We start from the raw sequence: 12,050 nt of genomic DNA, 5'->3' as shown, positions 1-12,050 counted from the left end.
TTGTCATACACCTTGTCAACAGCATGAAGTTTTAGGCTAAGACACCGGCAAGAGTGCTTAAGCTGATAATGTGTTACAAAACCTTTCATTCCACTAATCTGGTAAAGTCACATTCCGAATCAAATTACATTTCTCATAAGAAAGTCCTGGTTACCCGCAAACTACCAATATTGTACCAAGAGGATAGATCATCTATTCAAAGTTGATTGAACTTCATAGAAAATGTAACCTTTCATTCATTATCAGCCCCTTGATCATATGGACCAGTATAAGAGACGAAACATTTTTTCATTTACATTTTTTTTCATCTTTATAGAGTTTCGCCATGCTTGAGTCTACCTTCGATTCAGGCTACCTGTGTCACGGCGTTCCTCCAGCCATGTCATTACCACACCTTAAACCATCCACTGCAACATTAATTAACAACCTAAGACTGCATCTTTTACATCAGTGACCAGATTCCTACGGCAGGTCTGATTACATTCAACCATGCAAGCAGAAAATGTCAGTCTCTTTAGCAATCTGTTAATGTGCTGATTATTTCATCACTCTCACCAATGATCATAGATAGGACTCACCCGGGTGGAAGTGACAATCTTCTTACGCTGGACGAAGAATCGGGTTCACAAACCTCCCAGAACCGAACAACGACAAACGTCTGAGAGTCAACCAGACTTGAAATGGGAATGACATAACGCGGTATTGTATCTAAAGGAAGGAGAACAAGGTATGAAGACGCGGTTCATATTTGCTACTTTTGAGAAAAATGGTATTCCTTTCCTATCTATTTCAATTTTATTTTGCAGCTAACTAAGAAAAAAAACATGTTTAAACATGACAAGAAAGTAATGAAAATCATCGACAGGCTGACCTTTTTTGTCATGCATCTATGGCAAAGAGAGTGCCAAGTTCTGTATACAAGTATTGAAAATCTGGTTGAAAGGGTGAAGGGAAGATACATGTAGAAGCATACAGGGAACTTATCGGATGCCTGTTTCATTCTTTCAAAAGAGGGGTTTTAAAATCAAAGCATTCGGAATAACACCACACGAGAACCAGCTTATTTGTTAATAATCGCCAACCAACCTGACCCGTGCGTGGTAAATTAAGACATAATTTAATCATTCTACATTTGATGAAGTTAATTAAGTGTACAAATTGTCAAGAGATTGATGCGGCCAAAGGAATGATGAGATGACGAGAGCGGTCTTGTAGAAGACCACAGATTAATATTAGTCCGGTTTGTGATTAACTTGACCGGCTGATGAGTCCGGGTTGGACACACCCATGCAGAGGGTGACTGGCGAGATGATTGTCATACCAATTGAATCAAACATGCCGGCCACGTTTTGGAGTCTATCAAGTTGAAGTTTTAAGGTGTGGTAAAATAGAAATTTCCGCGTACGGTTCCAAAGAGTTTGTGCCAGGTTGCTCTAACAGTTTCATGTATTGATTTAAACGCAGATATTTGTAGATTGTTCAAGATTCGGTTGTTAACTGCTTGGTGATAGACCAATAAGGGTGGCTTTCATAAGGGAAGCGCCAGCAATTCAGCCCTTACGTTCATTCATACCTTTAAATTGCGTGAGAATACTGATCACTATCACCTCATGTACAATTATCCCTTAGTTCCTTATAATGACACGCATTGCGTAAAGACTGACGCCCTTGGTTACAGACAGTAACCGAAAACCCTTATAGCAGACCTTTCATTTTTTTACCCGGCCGTGCTTCTTTCTGTTGCGGACAATTCAAAATGATACCAAAATATGGGTATCGTGCGGGGTTGGTCCGTTATTATTGCGTTATTTATCATTTCTATTGTATTTTTAGTAATGAAATATTGCCTAGAAAGCAATGCACGTGCTCGGAGGAAGTCTACCTAATATGAATTCCCCATGAGTGAACACGAGGGCTAATTTCATGTCACTGGTTTATCCAGGTACAGAATGGCAGTATGGTAAACAACCCAATCTAGCCAGGCAAAGAAAGCAGTGGTTCTCACACGAATATGAAGATAGGCGATGTCAGGTTGTTCTATGAACTTACAGTAACCACGTCATATCACAATATACATATTAAACTGGGAGAAGGAGTGATTTTGTCACGCCCTGAACCATTAACAGTCCTGTAAAGGCTACTGATAAACCATCTTTTCATTTCGCCTTGCCGTATACGAGTTGACATTTCCCAACAAAGACAGGGTTTCTAATTTAATTACATCGCGATCTCCAGCAAGGGATTGACGATTTGTTTTTCTCCTATACAACAATCAGGCGATGGAATGATGTTTTGTGATGTGTTTAATTCCCGGTTCGGCTTATATTGGCAGACGACTTTCATAAAGCGGGAATTCATTTGATGAAGTGATGCATGCGCGCGATCCCCTCTGGCTCAGCTTCTCTCTGATTGCCTGCTGAACTGCCTTTGTGTGAGAGAACACCAGAGGGATGTGATGATTCTTCTGGTCAAGCAACACATGAAAATATGTTCAATTACAAAGCGTCAATAACTTCACGACAGGTTGATAGTCCCATCGACACATTTCATCAAATGTAACTGAACAATACCTATTTTTACCAACTGTAAGTTAACAATGAGGCGAATTATCAGAAACGCCTTCAACCTTGTTGCTGTTCTGTCATTGAGGACGGAGACAGTTTCATCTGTGATTGTTGAAAGCTTATTCACCACGAAGTTATCATCATGCTTGAGAAATTGTAATACTAGGAAGACGTTTCCTAGCATTTTATTGCAGCACTCGTATTAAATTGATGTCTGGTTTTCCATTGAAGATCCTTGGCTTCCCCGCCGGCCTCTTCTTGGTAATTACTGTTTTCAAATGTGAAACCGTTATACTTCATATGCCACTGATGAATGTATCATTCGCGTTCCCAAGCCTCTATCTTACTCTATACCAATGACATCTGATAAATGAAACAATTCAACAGGTAAATCAAAATAACACATTGAAAAGTTAGACACGTTTGGAAAACGAACAATCATGGTAAAAGGTTTCATATTGCTAAGGCCATAACTCGTTCTTGGCCATAAAATTCCCTTCCTGCTATATTTACGATCTATAGCATCATTTTGATAACATCAACACATTAAAGTGGTAATTTACACTTGTAATGGCAAAACCGGAAAATGGCAACAGATAAAATTATTATTTTCAAATGGGAGCACGTGCTGCTCCGATTACATGTATATCTCTTTAAGAAAAAAATATTAGTTATAGCCTATTGTTACTATGATCCTCTTGTCCAACCATAAACTGTTGTGAATCAGTCCCCGCGACCGCAGACAGACAACAGGTTCATGTGAAGCATCAGGTGGCTTTTATTTTGTTATATTTTGTAGTAAATCAATTGATGACATCATAATGGTATACTCTGTTCCTCCAGATCCTTTATTTCGATATCCTCGCCTACCAGCCAGTTTCGGATCACCGAATACGCCCTGCCCGATAAGATCTATTTTATTGGGCCATCTCCACGGTTTGGAAAATATTGCCACAGAAATTGGTACGCACAAAAGCCTGAAAAGGTACACAACTGTTGATGTTACTTGATAATGCTTTGATATCCTCCAGTTAGTGCACACTAAAGGGGAATAGCGCGCCGCGGAATTGGCAAGCCATTAATCACTCACTTCCTTATTAACAACGATAGCAAACAGTACATCTGACCAAATCATATAATACGAGTAATTAATCTGTTTCTGATTATTGTCCTTTCCGCGAGGCACGCTTCAAACACTTCATCATTGATTGCAGCAACAATTGTCATCAATAAATTCACGACACGGACTCCCTCGCCTCTCCGGAACCAAATTTGCCCCATAAATGATTAATAGTTCATTTTCACTGTAATCAAAAACTATATCCTTTCAAAACTTAAATGCCTCAGAAAACCTATCCGGGAAAAATAAAAAGTGAGTTGATTGAGTTGACAGGCTGTATAGATAGGCGGGATGTATGCGGTTCGCCCTCATGTTTTCTGCCAGTCTCTGCGGTAATGTATCTGCTGGTTTACAGTAAAAACTAAGATATTTTGAATATTTCTTTCTTGTAATTGACGACTGAATTGCGCAAATAGATGCTTTTATCACAACTACTAGAAAAGAAGTTGAAATTTTTAAAACGTTGGTTTGAAACACCGCTGTCAATTGTCTCTACAGCTTTCAATTCTTCGAGATAAAGATGGAATACATTCAAATAGCATGATGTTATTTTAGTGTGGGAAATGACCATCACTGAAAATGTGCGATAGGCTTCGTGGAAGAGATAAAAATGAGTTCTATGTATAAAGAGACTTGTCCACAGGTGTTTATTGTCTTCAAAGGTTAATAAACGGAAAGGTAGTTCATGGGAACGATCAGGAAGCGCAATAGGTGTTCAATCACACAGCAAACCAATCATCATTTCATTATGAGACAGAGTTGATCGTGACCACGTCAGTTGCATATGGCATTTCTATAAGATACTCAGTTGCACTTTCCTACGCTCAGAGTAGCCGCCATTGTTAAACGATAACGAGGCGGATCATCCCTTGCAGGAGGTAACAAGTGACTAGTATAGTACATTGCATGGCGTGTTGGCAATGTTTACGAATGCATTGCTGTAAAGTTCATAAGGCATTTGAGGAAAGCATAGGGTGAAATCAAGAGCAAATACCTATAAGGTGGGAACGCCCCTTGATTAGCTGTCATAAGGATGTACGAAGCGCACTCTGTGGTTTACCATTGTTTCTTTCTGCATTCGGATCAAGAAGAATTCGCCGAGAGATGATTATTTCTTCTCGCTTTGTTTCAGTGGCTTTGTTGTCATGAATGTTGAAATAGTAATCACAGAAACATTCATCCCATGTCCACACGTAATTGTCCCCGGCTGCAGTGATGCATCAAAAGAAACATCAGGTCTCTTTTGATTGTCAATTGAATTTTATGCTTTATGTTGAAGAGGATGCTCGGTCATATACAATATGGTCTTGGACGAATGAAAGACACAATATCTCTCAAATGCATCTATTCATATAAGCTGATAAATTCAAGAGAGAGGTTTAAAGAATATTTGTCTTTGACACCTTTTGACAATAGATTTTGCAGTTTTGTGTGAAGCTAATTTAAAAGAAAAATATCCCAAAGCTGTTGAAATGCTCTCGATAAAAGTGTGCTCTAAAAGTTCAATTGTGGAGCTGTGTGAAGCTTGAAAATAGGTAAAGAAAGAGATGCACGAGTTGGCTGAAATACCCTATGGCTCTTTCTGTCGAGAAATGAAATTTGATATGTGGCGATTACCGCATACAATACAGGTATTATCATATACCCCGGTTTACACGTATACCGTGATATCGTGCCAACAGCCCTACCCAATTATGGTTCACCATTGTTGACCTCCACACGATTCATTTGCCAAAGGAAACCTTACAATCGCTCGCCTTATACATTTGTTAAGGCAGGTTTCACAAGCCTCACGAAAGATACGAACGACAAAGTGTGAAGTATTTGAAAGCATTTTATAGACGATTTTTTGAAAATTTCTCCCAATTCCTCCTGGCAAACTGAGTATAAAAGATATATAGAAGTGTCGCGTCAATGCATTGCACAGGACTTGATGACACCATGCACGACTGACATTCGTATTTCTTCGTTCCGCATAGTAGAATCTCACGCTGGTATAGGCCAATCATAAAGTTTTTATCCAAAATATATTTGTGGCCGCAACTGGAATCCGATGTTTTCATTCAACGAAAACCCGTATTTCATCATTTGCCAAATAAACCACGTTTTATTGCATTTTAATTTGAGAGCAAATTCTCTTTGAATGATCGTATTTCATGTCAATAGAATGCAACACAAGAAGGCGACCAATTCAAACAAAGTTTTTGAAGTATCTTCCGTAAATCATATTACCATACGCTCGGAGATCAGTCTCCCCCAGCATTCGACGAGGGAATAAATCATGTTTAATTCGATACGGAGGTACGATCGTGCTCTCTTGTTGATATATCCAATTGGATAAAGCGATTGATACTTTGGTGTACCGCGGAATGGTGCTTCCCACAATGGTTCGCATGCCTATCCCTTGGCCATTTACCCATTCCCTTTTTATCATAGGGGACAATCTTTCCTATCAGTCGGGATGATGTCGACGAAACCAAAACATTAGTTCTGCCTGACACGCGCACTTGTCATTTCTTCAGAGGCTACATTTAGTTTTATTGGTATTCTCAGACAATGGGGTAATAGGGTCGCTGGTTGCCGAGAGGGTCTCAATAGAAGACGATCCTTGTTTCCAAGGGGATCTCTTACTGTATGATGGGAATGATTATCATCTTCGCGGGGGCTCGTTCTCCCGAGTTTGCAGATGCAAAAATAATACTGCTGATGGTGAATTCTTAGAACATATCCCAGTTCCATTCCTCAATCAGGGCTTTATAGCTATTTGACACACACTCCTCTTGCCATAACTTGCCAACCCAACTCAACCATGAGGGACCATTAAATTTGACAAATTGGTGGACCTTTGTTACGTGAGGCGGTAGTAAAAAACTCCAGGCTCTCTCACGTCTTCCCCTGGGGTGCGATCTATCTTATCGCCAAATTCATCAAATTCATCAGCATAAATACAACTATAGAAGAGGCTGAGTGCGCGACTCGCGGTCCCGCTCGTGGCTCAGTGTTATTGATGATATAATTGAACAAAGAGGAGGACCCAGGGTTCACGGAATCTATTGTGTTTGACCTCTAAGGATGCAACCTTTTGCTACTCTAATGAAAGACTTCTTCCCTTATGATGGCGAGGTTAGAGACCCGGGCTCGTGCCAGGAATGCGGGGGCATTTAGTGAAACGTTAAATGTAGTGCAGCGATTTTGTCAGTCACTGGTTGGAGAAGCGCCGCCCGGACAGATGAGATGAATATTTCGTTTTTAATCCTGTCCAACATACTAAACGGTTCTAAAACCGCAAAGATTTTAATGCTGCTCTCCAGAAGCATTAAAGTTGTTGAAAGATGCATCATTCAACCATAGCCCAATCATACGGTGTGGGCCAAATCCAAGTTGAGTATGAAATCGCTTTCTTCTATATTTAACTGAATAATACTCCGAGGTTACATGTTTCTTTGAGTAGATGGTAAAAAGATAACACCAAGACGTGATTTCTTCCTATGTCTCAAGAGAGACACGGAATACCATTATCTGTGGTCATCCCAGTGAGTCTATTAATCCGGCGATTCCCATGTTAAAAAGTCACTAATAATTCATTATCAAACCAAGTGGAATGATTCCTAATTTGTCACATTATTAATGTGCCTTGTTAGCATGATGTCCTAGCCAGGGAACACGGAGGAAGATTTGGGATAATGAGGAAGACTCAACAGAGCAAGGATTGGCATCTGATCAGGCACGCTATCTGCGAGAGGTTGTGTCAGAAAGTCATCACGAGAAATAGCCTGGCATGGTCGGAGAAGTGTTACTTGGCTTTTTGACCGGGTGAAAGCCATTTTGGATTTACGCATGAAGCCGGTGGAAGCCGGCGAAATCAAGGGTGCACGAAGTTAGTGGAGTATGGGCTTTGAACCACAAATCTACTAAAACAACTGACTGGAAATGTGTTTCTAATTTCCCTGTCTATGATCGATGATGAGTTCTCCAATGGCCCTGAGAAATAGATGCAAACTGTTGATTCTAGTCATAGCCCCATCTTATAGAATGTAAAAACATGTACAGATAACCAAAAGAGGCGCATTAATGGGTAAAGGACAGAGGAACGAACCCTCTAACTGCGGTACGAACCCTCGAACTGCGGTACGAACCACAACACTGATTGACCAACCGCTTAAAGTCCGAGGAGTCTTCATGTTCACAGTTTTACGATATTTTACAATTGAAGAAACTTTACAAAGAACAATCAGACATGTTGTTCTTGGAACTAAGGGATGATTAACTGATATTCTCATTCTTTGATAAAACTTCTCGATGGATAATTGTTAATACCACACAACATTCAAAGACTTGGAAAACAATTATTCCCATGAAATCCCCGAGGCAAACGAAATGTTATTTATAACACAATCACATTATGAAAATCGAAGTATTTGAAACAGGTAAAGATTTTCTCCTGGTCCAATTACTTTCCCGATTGATGCGGGGTTTGTCTTTGGGTCCAAGCGTAATGGTCCCACTCTATTAGTCCCATCATTGGAACCAGGCCCAATTAGGCAAAATGACAGGCGATGATTATAGCGCTAAAGTTATCAAAGACTTGGACAAAGTTGATCGTGTCTCTAATCTTAGGGCACTTTCCGCCAAGCTGTTCCTTGAACGCTTATTGCTTTCAATGGGAGGAGGGCTCTGATAAAATGGTCGCAATGTCCTACTCTTGCAAACCCATCAGGCTTTCTTCTCAGAACTCATTTGGCTTTTGCCCTTTTTCATCGAAAATTTTCGAGTTAAAAAGAAAACGAACACAGAATCGAGGAACGAACGTCGAGAAAGCTGATGAAAGTGACTTCTCTCGCTTGAATTGAACTGCATCAGAAAGTTTTAACAAGAAATACTCGCGGCTTCGCCCCTTTCTTGCTGACTTGACGTGCAATACTAAGAGAAAAATAATCAAATCTATAGAGAGCAACTCAAAGAAGGCTAGAAATATTGTTTTCCTTTTTGTTACTCCGCATAGAACCAGATAAAAACATCTTTAAAATGTATTATATGGAAAGTAATGACAACTAAGAATAATAATGCCCTTGCTATATTAGTTGTCGGGCACTAATTTTCTAAATAGGCGATGAATCCTTTCCCTGTTAACTTGTTAGAGAAGACCTGAACCCATTATGAGGAGCATCTTTTTTAACGCTGGAAGTAATGAGTAATGATGTTTCTTGCCTGAATAGAGCAGCATCACTGGCGGAGATTCTCAAAGCAGGATACATGACTCCTTTGCCTGCCTCAGCTTCATGCAGGCACAAGACCGCTGAACTTGTAAATGAAAAACAAACTCGGGATGTTGAAAATAAAACGATAAATATTATCGGGTGTAATGCGTGTTGGAATGAGATCATTCGCCAGGATGGCGCTCAAAAGAGGCAGGTTCATTATGGGGGAGCATCGGATGCAATGCCACTGGGATGTATGATGTTATTATCCTGGCAATCACTAGAAATACATTGGGGCACTCATGTGAAAAATTGAAATGTGATCACCAGCTTATCAGAGCGAGCTGGCGGTCTTTTCTTGCATAATCCCTCCGCCTTGCATGTCAGTGTCAAGACGCAGCGGTGCCTAAGCCCACCATGTCATCGGGCTATAAGGTATTTAACTCGGCTCACAGAATCTAGCAATGCTATCTCGAAAGTCAATTGGATTTGAAAGGTTAGAATTTAATTAGAATCATTGTAGTGCGAACTCCTCGTGATGGAAGGAAGATTACTGCTTTGACAGTTTCTCGCTTCCTGTCATCCGTGAACGGAAGTTATTGGCGCGCGGAGATGTCTTCATTCAGCCAGCCTTCGATCAGTATTTGGATGTCTTTATCATCGTTCTGATTGGTTATTGTAAGCGAGCATCTTGAATCGAAACTAGATCTTCAGGCGTTTCGAGGGTTTGGCAAATACTATGATTATAGATTATGGTCATTCTTAAGAGAATCCTCGCCTAGAACTATCATTATTCGGATCGAAATACAGTTGATTGTTTATTAGCCTAGGAATCTGAATATACATAAATCCAGCAGACAGCTGATAGATCTCGTGAGCTGTATTTGTAATGAACACTTCAACACGACAGAAACAAATACAAATGACACACTCGGATGCTTCTAAGTATAAGAATAAAGACAACGATCATTCCTCCCTGACCATCGGGCTATCACTTACATATAACGGTGATTGGTCTGATAGCCATAACATGTTTCGGATGAAAAAAAGATGCTTTCAAAAGAAAATGTGAGAATACTTTCTTAAGATATTGTGAAGGCGATGATACTCGAAGCCAGTATCACCATTTTAAACAACCCAACTTGACAAAACCATTAAAAATATTATAGCAGTCTCTTATATCGACCACTGAAGGTAGTAGACACACAAATAACCTTTTTTATGTCGTTGGCAATAAATCGAGATACTAGATAAGTACCTTCCTAAGTCACCTCGACACTGAAAAGCATCGAAGTGATTCGTTTTATTGTTTTCTCAGTGATTTATTCCAAAACAAAACAGGCGATTGAAATCAATTCGGCAATATCACTTTGGCTACTATTAGAAATGAAACTAGATATGCCGGGGGGCTTTAGGCGAACAATAGGACGGTCATTTAGGGCTAAATCATCAACTCATCGACTCTATTCTGTAAGCGATAAATCTGCATCGGCGTTGATTAAATGTCTTCCCTAAACCAAGCGATTAAGTCAGGAATTGTCGCCAGTCTCCATTAGAGTTAACATATTAAAAGTTATAGGAATTCATTGGCTCTAAATCCGAATTCAATTTGGGTGAATCTTAGTGAGAACTTGCTAGACGTCGGAAGGTGTTTGTACTAAATGGAAGCCATAAAAAATGACTGTTCACCACCATGGCCCATTGGGTGCGGTCGGGTCTTTCCAAACGGATTTACTGATGCTCCGCTGAAGAAAAAGTGCGAATAACGTTATAACTTGCTTCATGATTAATTGGCGTACAAAATGGTTCGAATTGGCGGCGGAGCTTAGGGAGCCATCATGCGTCCATCTTCATCAATTAATACAGTTTGATGTTCTCAATAAAGGCTTTGTTACAAACATGAAAAGGAGCACGAGAGTTAATTTAGCACGTCCCACGAGCACACTCGGTTATCAGGCATCCAGAAGAAATGTATTGGGGGTATTTACGGCAAGTCAAAACCAACCAGAATGATTTATCTATTATCTGCCAAATGGCCAAATGGAAGATTAGTAATAATTTCATAAACCGTTGAAGTCATTGCGCTTAATTTCTAATGGGGTCTGGGAGCATGAGGCGGCACTGGGCACCGCAGGCAAGACCACATCTTGGCAACTTGGACTGACTTTGTTGAATCATTACGGATAATGACATCTTTAGGGACACGAGATAGATTTAATTGGATAACGTGGTCACTAACAGCATCTTGGTGGAAAGAGAAATGATGTGATTGGAATGCCGCATGACCCATAGAGCAAAATAATCGGACATCCCCGTGCTTTATCGAAATACATATCAAAAAGGTGATGGCCGGGCAGAACCTAAGAATTGAAGAAACGGCATTCTCGTCAATGGCTTTGGCATCTTACCGCTCAAATGCCTAAATGCCCGACTCCACAGCCGGTACCTTTAGAGACCGATGCAGTTCCAAGATGGCAGAAGGCTGCTTTCATCTCTCCTAGCTGTTCTGATGATGTTTTTGCCAACTTAGCCCCAAATTGAGTTCCAAAGCATGGGTACCCAACATATACAGCGAATGAAATGTTTTTTTCTATTCGTTTGTCTTCTCTCGCATTAGATACGTCGTTCATATGCTCAACATTGATGAATGATATTTCGTATTGTGGCAGCAATTGATTCGTTCTGGTTAGAGTATACAGTCGTGTACAATACATAATTACGATTACATTTGCATAAAAGCGTCAATCATCCATAGCATATGGCAAGGCGTGGATAATGCAGCAATAAAATCTCATATGATTGATCGACTTATTGTACAAAGCCTGCTGGCTTCATCTCCCACATCAAATCTGGTAGACGAGGGAGAGTAATCCTTGGCATAGAGCCGTAAAACAGAACAGGGCCAACATGGTAGCAATGACCTAGCCGCTCCCGGAGGCCTCGTTCAGAGGTCACCAGGATATCGCTCAGTCCCAGTCCCAGTCTCTGTTTTGGTTTGGAAAGTGGTTCTACTGAGGTCTTACTAGAATCACCTCATTCTTTGTGTGAAATAAGCGCATAAGTGAGGCAATGTAAAAGTAGACGGTCTACTTGGGGACATGCTTGATGGACGTGATTCCCTGAACGCCTTCATTGATTCCAGGCGTTAAAGGCGGCCAACACCTTAGG

This window comes from Lineus longissimus, chromosome 2 (assembly GCF_910592395.1).
Source record: "Lineus longissimus chromosome 2, tnLinLong1.2, whole genome shotgun sequence".
Classification (NCBI taxonomy): Eukaryota; Metazoa; Nemertea; class Pilidiophora; order Heteronemertea; family Lineidae; genus Lineus; species Lineus longissimus.
Note: the sequence above shows the minus strand (reverse complement) of the source record.